Source organism: Hipposideros armiger, unplaced genomic scaffold (genome assembly GCF_001890085.2).
Source record: "Hipposideros armiger isolate ML-2016 unplaced genomic scaffold, ASM189008v1 scaffold_1381, whole genome shotgun sequence".
NCBI lineage: Eukaryota > Metazoa > Chordata > Mammalia > Chiroptera > Hipposideridae > Hipposideros > Hipposideros armiger.
The window spans coordinates 22,204-30,842 of record NW_017732731.1 but is presented as its reverse complement, the minus strand read 5'-3'; the positions used below and the strand labels follow the sequence as shown (position 1 = coordinate 30,842).

Genomic DNA, 8,639 nt, shown 5'->3' with positions numbered 1-8,639 from the left:
AAGATAGTAACCATGCCCTTTTGTGGAGGGTGAATATTCTTTGTGCCATGATTCTCCTTAGTCTGCTGTCAGTGTCCTGATCACACTCCTCTTGACAATGTCCCCCTTAGAATGGAGCACCACAATCAATACTCAAGAGATTCCTGCCTTGTTCCCAGCATAGTGACTTTTCTTTGTTAAGGCCACCTGAGCTGACAGCAGCTTATTTGGCAAATATGCCAACCTATTGGTTTATGTTGAGATTGCTGTCAGCCCTTCTAAGGGTTTTTCCACAGACTCCTAAGCCAGCTTTTGACTTCACATGTGAGGTTTATTTGTTGAAGTTAAGGAAAACCCTCTCTTACTCTCCAATCTAGAATGTGGATCATCAGCATAGTAACAGCATGCGGTACCCTGGAAAAAGGACAGGAGTGAAACAGTCTTGTATTCAAAGGCTATTTCTGCTCTTGTGTCTTCTTACTTAATTTTCTTAACATCAGTTGCCACATTTATTGTCTTAAGGGAACTAGTTAATTAGAAATGATGAAACTTACATTTGTTGTAGACATTCTGTTAAAGTAATTTTACACTTAAAATATACATTTTGGGGGCTCTTTCTAAAGTGTCAGTATTTGCAAGAATTTAAACACACATTTAAGACAAATTTAAAATTAGAATATATAAAATATATGCTTTTGGCTTTCAGAAAAGATGTTGACCAATAAATGCCATTGCTGATTTTCTTCCTCAATATTATAAGATACTTTATGTAATTCTAGTAAATGAAAGGTTAATTTGAGATTCTTTAATATGAAGAAGTAAAACACAGTCTATCTTCAGTTAAAGTAAACAGGAGATTTTAAATGTCTTAACAATTTTTTATTTTAAAAGAATCTGGAATGGTCACCATAACAGAATGGCAGAATTAAAATACCATCATAGCTGTGATTGCTTAATTTTGTAACTTTAATTTGCTGTCGTTTTGCAGATTTGCCAGTCTCTCTGGGTATTCGTAGGAAGTCTTGTAAATTAAAAAAAGAATCATATGATTTTTTTGGAATAGTTCTTTCATTAACTCCTTGTAAATTAAATAGTAGGCTCTAGAATAATAATTCTGCAAAAGACTTTATATTTTAAAAAATATGCATCATTAAAATTAAATTTATAAAAAAAAACCACATATATTTTTACCAAACTTATTTGTAGCCTCTCTTCTGTTTTTGTTATAGGATTAACTTCAGCCAGGCTGTTTTCCTATCTTACTAGTTTATGAGCTGTTTACACTGTTTTGGAATTTTGAATGTAAAGGAACAATGGCTCTAAGAGTAGTAAAAGATTGTCATCATTATAAGCTGTATAGCTATCATATGTAACTCTGCATACAACAGTTTTTATAGCACTTATTGACAATGTTTCAAACTTTTATACTGTAATAAACAGAATGCCTGCATTATCTCAGAAACTACAACTTGACAAACACACTCCCTGCTCTACCATAAATCAAAGTTCCTTTGTAAGGTATGTTTGGAGTGTCTTGCAGTTATTATCAGTAAATTATCTTCAAGTGCTTTTAAGCATATTTGAATATAATATTTTCCCTCTAAGTTATATGCATTGATTAAAGAGATAAGGTCAATCTTTTGCTATCCTATTCTAGTTACTATAATAATTTCATCAATAAGAGGAAAAAGAGAAATAAAAACCACTTTCTCTTATATTGTTATACTGTCAAATTTTATTTTCCTTTAAGTTAAAAAGTGAAACAGTTCTTTTTAAATCAATTGACCTATCTCAAGTAAACAAAAAATATTCTATAATGCTGTAGAATGTTCTATATTCTAAAAAATAAAATAACAGCAAATATAACTTGTAAACCTAAATTCATGTCAAATATGAAATATCATTTTTTCAAGTAGAGGTTTATAAAGTAAAATTATTTTATTGCTTTTCTTGATAGTAAAGAAAAGTAAAGTGTAAGTTAGGAGAAAGTACAAAAACTACCTCAAATTGCAATGAATACCTACTTATGAATCCCAACAAAATATTAAGTTGCTAATATTTTGGTAAATAAGCATCATTCCAGATATGTAGTTATGTGTTTGAACACATACATGATTTTTATAAACATGAGTTCATATTGTGCATGCTTCTTAACCTGCTTTTATCTCTGCTATGAAGTGTTTCCACGCTAAGGATGAGTATAGAGATATACTGCATCATTTTTTATTATCCCATAGTATCACCTTGTTTGAATGTACCATAATTCATGTACTCAGTTGTATATTACAGGACATTTAAGTTGTTTCTAGTTTATTTTCTTATTACAAATGATATTGTTGTGATCATTAGTACACATATCCCTTTATGCACTTCTCTGATTATCTCAGAGGTATCAATTTCTAAAAATAAAGTTGGTTAGCAAAGTGAGAAAGTATTTTGAGAACCTACTAGTATAAATTGAGAATAACATTATTTTTCCATTTTAATCCACCATATTCTTATCCAACTCATTGACATCAGGACACTTAAAAATGCCTACTTTTTAAAAGCAAGATTCATTCACGTTATTATTGTGAACTCTAGGTGTACTATCAATTCTGATTTGTCTTTGGTTACTAGACATAAACAGTAAATGCCATCAAAATCTGAAACAAAATTATCTCACAGAATGTTTTTTATTCATCATTTGGATTATTTTTTGTATGCAAATCTACAGATACTATTATAGAATATAGGAGAAATCCCTCATTTCTATGACTTCATTCTGTATTCTGAGCGATGTAGGACATATATGATGAGAATCTTCTTCTTCTCTCCTAGGATTTATTAAATAAAGCATAAAACATTTTATTTTACTATTTATGGAGTACCGACTTATGTATTGAGTACCTACTGAATGCCAGGGTACTATTTCTAGGGGTTTGGATGAAACGACAAACATGGTTTCTGCTCTATTTATCTGTGTCTTTATAATGATATTACTCACAATTGATAATAGTATGCCCTCTTTTCTAACAGTAGTACGTTTTTTCTATTTTTTATACTTTATGTTTGTTTTCTCTTTCAAATTAATGTTCAAAGAGGGAAGGAAATAATATTTTTTTCACATATGACAAATTCAAGGCAAGTGTGGTTACTTCCTCTTAATATATCCATAACAGACATGGAACATGGCATTCTGAATTCTGAGACCAGGCATAGCTTCAGAGTCCTTTTTAATACAGAGCTTCAAGTGAACTATTCTTTCCTGTATTTTCCATTTTATATTAAAAACAAATATATGACTTGGACTATTTGAAATGACAGAAATGAGTTAATAATGGATCTTAGTAAGTGGAGGGCTCAACTTGATGATTAACACATAAAATTCAGAACTCTCAGTTAAGCAAATTCCAAGAAAGCAACACATAGTTTTTCATTCAAGTATGTTCCAACTATTGCAAGGAGACATACTTATACTAAACATTGTGCATGTTTATGTGACATTTTTTATTTTAATTTTTTGCTGAACTTAATTTTTTGCTAAATTCAAGTATGGTTCATCTATATTTTATGAAAATGACCACAAGAATATGAAATTAACTGACTGACTGAGGGTTACACCATGAATTTAACACAATGGACCAGAACAAAAATACACAAAAACATTCAAAAGAGACTAAATGGTTCCAAGACCTGCAAGTCTTGTGATATAAGGTATTACTATATCAAAAGAAAAGAGTGAGTCTAACAGAGGGAGTCATGGTTTTCTGGAAAATACTTTTATAACATTTATTAAAATGTAAAATTTTGAACCATCTTTGAACCACTTGATAAGATTGTATATATGTATGTGTATACATATATGTGCATGTGTGCACAAGTGTCTACAACATAATTTATAGTAAAAAGTAAGGTGTTTGACAACATGTACAACACAATTTCATATTTGTAAACTGTATGTTTGTAAATGAAAAAAATCCTGAAAAATTGTATATCCCATTGTATTTATCTCTGAATAGCAACATATGGATTATGTCCACTTTCTTCTTAATACCCAGTTGAACTATCATGTTAATGTTTATAACTAGAATTCCCATAATACTATTTTATTTTAACAAAAATATGCTAGCCATCCATCAAAAAATAGAACAAAGAAGGTCACAGAGACAAATTTTGCCAATTCTTAATCAAGCACTGTCCAAATGAGAATAAATTTGAGCCAACTGATTTTGTATAATAAGGCCATGCTGATTATAATATGGATATCTGAGGACACAGTAGCTGATGATATTAAATATAAATTTCTACAAACTTATTACCAAAATAAAGTAGTGTCTATAGAATGAAGAGCTAGAATCAGCCAACAAACTTGTCACTAAGGCTAAGCTGTCATAAAGAGGTCAGAGAGAAGATAAAGATTATGTGGTGTCTAACCTCTACTCTTCATTTCTGACTGTGAATTTGGGCAAATTACTTAACCTCTATCAACCTCAGTTTTCTCAACTTCAGTTAAAATAGATAGTACCTACTGTATAGTTAAAATTGTGATTCACAGTAGGTACTCACAAACGTTTATTCCACCAGTTCTCCATTACCTTTCTTACTCTGACTTTTCACCACTTCCTTGCTGGTAGCATCTGTTCTGTCATCTCCCAGTCCACTTTGACTGCATAGAGTGGTGATGAGTAAAGCAAAATGCAAAAAGGTGGTAGAAAGCTATGGCTCCTTCCCCACCCCCCAACTCTAGACATCAGAGAGGAGAGGAAGGAAAAATAAATATAAATGGCACACTCTGGAAAACAGGTGTCTCCTGAATTTCAGACTTGTGTATACAGTTATTTGCTAAGAGTCTGTTCTAGTGATCCTTCCCATAGCCTCCACAAACTCAGCATATCCAAAATTTGATTCACTATCTTTCTTATCATTTATGCTCTTCCTCCTGTGTTTCCAATCACAGTGAATTGTATATGCATTAACCCCCGTGGCTGAGTCACAAATAGGTAAGTGACCCTTGACCTTGCTTCTCTTTTACCAGGCACTATCACCGCCAACCCAACTACCTGCATTGAGTCAGGTGGTCATCAAGTCCATGAACACTACATATTTATTGTTTCTTAAATCAATTTCTATCTCTGTGGTTCCACTCGTGTTTTTATGGTCCATCTGCTTTATTGAAATTGACTGATATCTTACTGTCAATCCAATCTACTCTTCATAGTTTAAGCAGAGTGATCATTAAAAATGCAAATCTTACTCATTTAACTCCCCAAATAACTTTTTAATGGAAGGATGCACATGGCTTTTTAGAGGAAATGCATACCTCTTGGCATGGTACACTATGGCTTTTGTGATCTGAAACCTGTTTACTTTTCCCCTCCTTGTTATGTGTCTTTTTTGAGTTCAATCTCCAGAGCTACTAAATTCCATGACATTCTGGAGACTGTCAAGGTTTTCTTTGCCTCCAGGTCTTTGTACATTGCTTCCACTTCCTAGAATATCTCTTCTTTTTGTCTGCATCTACCCTTCCTATCTGCTTACTGTTAATGTCTGTGCATTTTTAGAACTCGATTTGGACATGATATGCCTTTGCCAATCTACCCTTAATCTCTGCAGTACTCCGTGCATACTTTTTTACAATTGTTGCCCTGTCTTGCAATTGTCTATTAAGTTCACTAGGATAAACTTGTTGAGAGTAGGAGCAATATTTTATTCATCACTATATCACAAGCACATATCACGATACCTAGCAAAGTGTAAAACCTCAATAATATATGGACGAATGTGTTGTGCTATGGTCAGCTGGTGTTTTTTGGATACTCATTCTGTACAAGAAACATGGGAAAGCTGTACTTCAAAATCCTCTTTCTTTAGCCTAGGGGCGCATAAATAAATTGCCTATTTATAGATAACTCAAGAATTATTCACAGATATGTTATCCTAAACTTAATCATTATAGGTTGATATTATTTTTTGTTGTTGTGAAAGAATACTTTTTAAGCCCTACTCTGTTTTGTATAAATTCCAGATCAACATTTTGTTTGGTAAGATCTAGTACATGAAACAACCTTTTATTGTTTTATTTTTTTGCAAAACACAAACATCTTTATTACACGGACTAAGCTAGGAGGGAGGAGGATTTATTTGCCTTTCCGGGCCTTGGTATTCCTCAGGTAGAACTCCAGCTCCTTGCCCTCCAGCACAGACCCACCTGCTCGGCCACACTGGCCTGGACTTGAAGCGATGCAAGCAAGAAGCTTGCCCCGCTGGAACTGCTCCTCTAGAAGACTGCTGATCGGGGCATTGTTTTTCCTTCCATCATATTTCTTCTGAATTTTCTTTGGTTTTTGTTTAAAATCTCCTCCTCCTCACGAGTCAGGTTGGCCGGCATCTTATGTCCCCGGGGAAGCGCATAGTGGGACTCGTACCACTGTCAGTACAGTCTGCTATCAATAAGCACAATGCAGTTATTTACTAGAGTCTTGGTGCAGACCAGTTTGTTGTTGGATGCATTGTACACAATATCATTTAATCCTTGTTTTGCACGTACTCGGAGCCGCAGGAGAAGTTCCCCACATTCAGCCTCAATGCACGGGACTTCTTCTTGCCTCCACGCACACAGACTGTGTATGTGGCAGGGGACAGCCTTAGTGTTGGTGGCAGGGTGTACAGCTCGGATTTGCGTTTGTGATGGGGTTTTCTCTGGCCCCCGGTCTTGTGGTGCTTGTGTCAGTTGTCCCGAGAGATGCCCATGGCTTGGCGCCGATTGGAAAGAGCTGAAGCAACCTTTTAAAAAGCCCATTAAACAGTGATTTAAAATTTCCTCCTTCATAAAATCACTTAGTTACTAATGTATCCAAATTATAAATTCTAGTAGAGGAAGTGGAAGCTCTTTATAGTCTGTGACATGGTCATGGAAAATTTTTGGTGGGGTTAGTTTCATCCCTTTATAGTCAAACTCCTTAGGGCATTTGTTAGCACTCATGTATGAAATAGAAGCTGGTCATTCTCAAAAGAGGATTATCTATAAATACCTTTGCAAAAGAAGATTATATGGGAATATAAAACATGAACATATATTAATCATGAAAATGAATGTGTTGGCTACAAAAATATTTAAAATTATGCAAAAATATATATTTTTGTACCTTGTATCTTCTATTTAAAATAATAATTCTTAATGTATATTTTGGAATTTTAACCAAATTAGTTATTAAAATAAAGACAGCAGGGTATGCAGAGGAATACTTGAAGATTGCTTCTTGGCAGAGGTGGGATCTCACATGGGCTCAGAAGGATATGTAAGACCTTCAGTCAAGAGAGAACTAGGTGCAGGCATCGCAGGCTGATGCAAAGGGGCAAGAATGAAACGGAAGTTGTGGTGGATTTTTAGGAGAAAGCCAAACTTTTGAGACAGAGCAGAGAATACCCTTGAATAAGTAGACTGCAGCCAGTTTGCCAGATAATTTCTATTCATAGAAGATAATAAAGTGTGACAAATTGTGATTTTTGTAATAAAAAAAATCAAATATAGTTCCTTTTTCTATTCTGTCAAAATGTTCCATCCCAGAACTAGTTATCTCTAACACTAGATGTATGGTACTTCTATTTCATCTAGAATGTGCTTGTACAAAAAGTAGGAAATGCAAAAAAGAGATTTCTTTCTTATGTAAAAAAGGTCATAACATGAATGACAATCGCCCTAGCTAGATCAAGTTTTATAATGAGCCAGATATTTCTCTGTTATGCCTCATAATTACTGCCATAGTCCAAAATGTGTTTGCAGCATAAAAACTCCACTTAACAAAAGACTAAGAAAATAGACTCACACATAATTAGCAGCATCTATTTACCCCCAACTGAACATAATTAATGAAATCACATAACATAGATTCAGAAGGGACTCAAATAGATTATCTTGTTCAGGGTATAATGTCCTCAAGGGCATACATTTAACTTACCACAAAATAGATACTATTGAAGACTTTTTTTTTTCTTTTCTTAATCAGTTTAATCCATTTCACTAACTTTAGGCAGGATTACTTAAAACCTTTCCTGATGAAAAAATTCCATTTAGTAAATAAATCTCTGTGGAGAGAGTGAGATTCCACAACAGCTCTTAGTATTTAGCAAAGCTTAGTGTTTAGAAAGCTTAATGAAAACAAATTCTTTATTATATCTAAGGGAAGTCCTCCATGCGTCTTCCATTCAAGACCACTCTCTCGAGTGTTTTGCAGTTCACAACAGTAGAACTGCTTTATAGTTGCCATAACTTGCCTTCAGGTGGGAAGGTGTGAATCTATGTGTGCAAATTCTCTCTCCTCCAGTGGTAAAAACATGATGGAAGTCTATAAAGGGGGACTTGTTAATGTCATTCTTTTTATGACTTTAGAAGTTTTGTGTAGTTTTCACCTCTAAATCATCTTTCCTTAACAATAGAAATATTCTTCTGCCAGCTTCCAGGAGCCCCCACATTTACCCATAGCTGCCCACATTATGGTAGAGCCCATGTGAATTTTTTCCCCCCTTGGGCCATCATCCAAACTCTTGCATTTTCCCTAAGTTTTTGTTCTCATTGGTATTTTACTCAGCCTCCAGGTCCCTCAATGCTACACTGTCTAGTAAGTAGGGGATCAAGCAACAACCTTATGTGATTTGAATGCTATTTATAATGCAAACTG

General features: G+C 34.1%; 1 pseudogene; it reads right to left on the bottom strand.

Moving 5' to 3' along the window:
- Positions 1–6,098: 6,098 nt before the first annotated feature.
- LOC109377384 (40S ribosomal protein S8 pseudogene) lies at positions 6,099–6,711 on the bottom strand (annotated as a pseudogene).
- Positions 6,712–8,639: the final 1,928 nt, after the last annotated feature.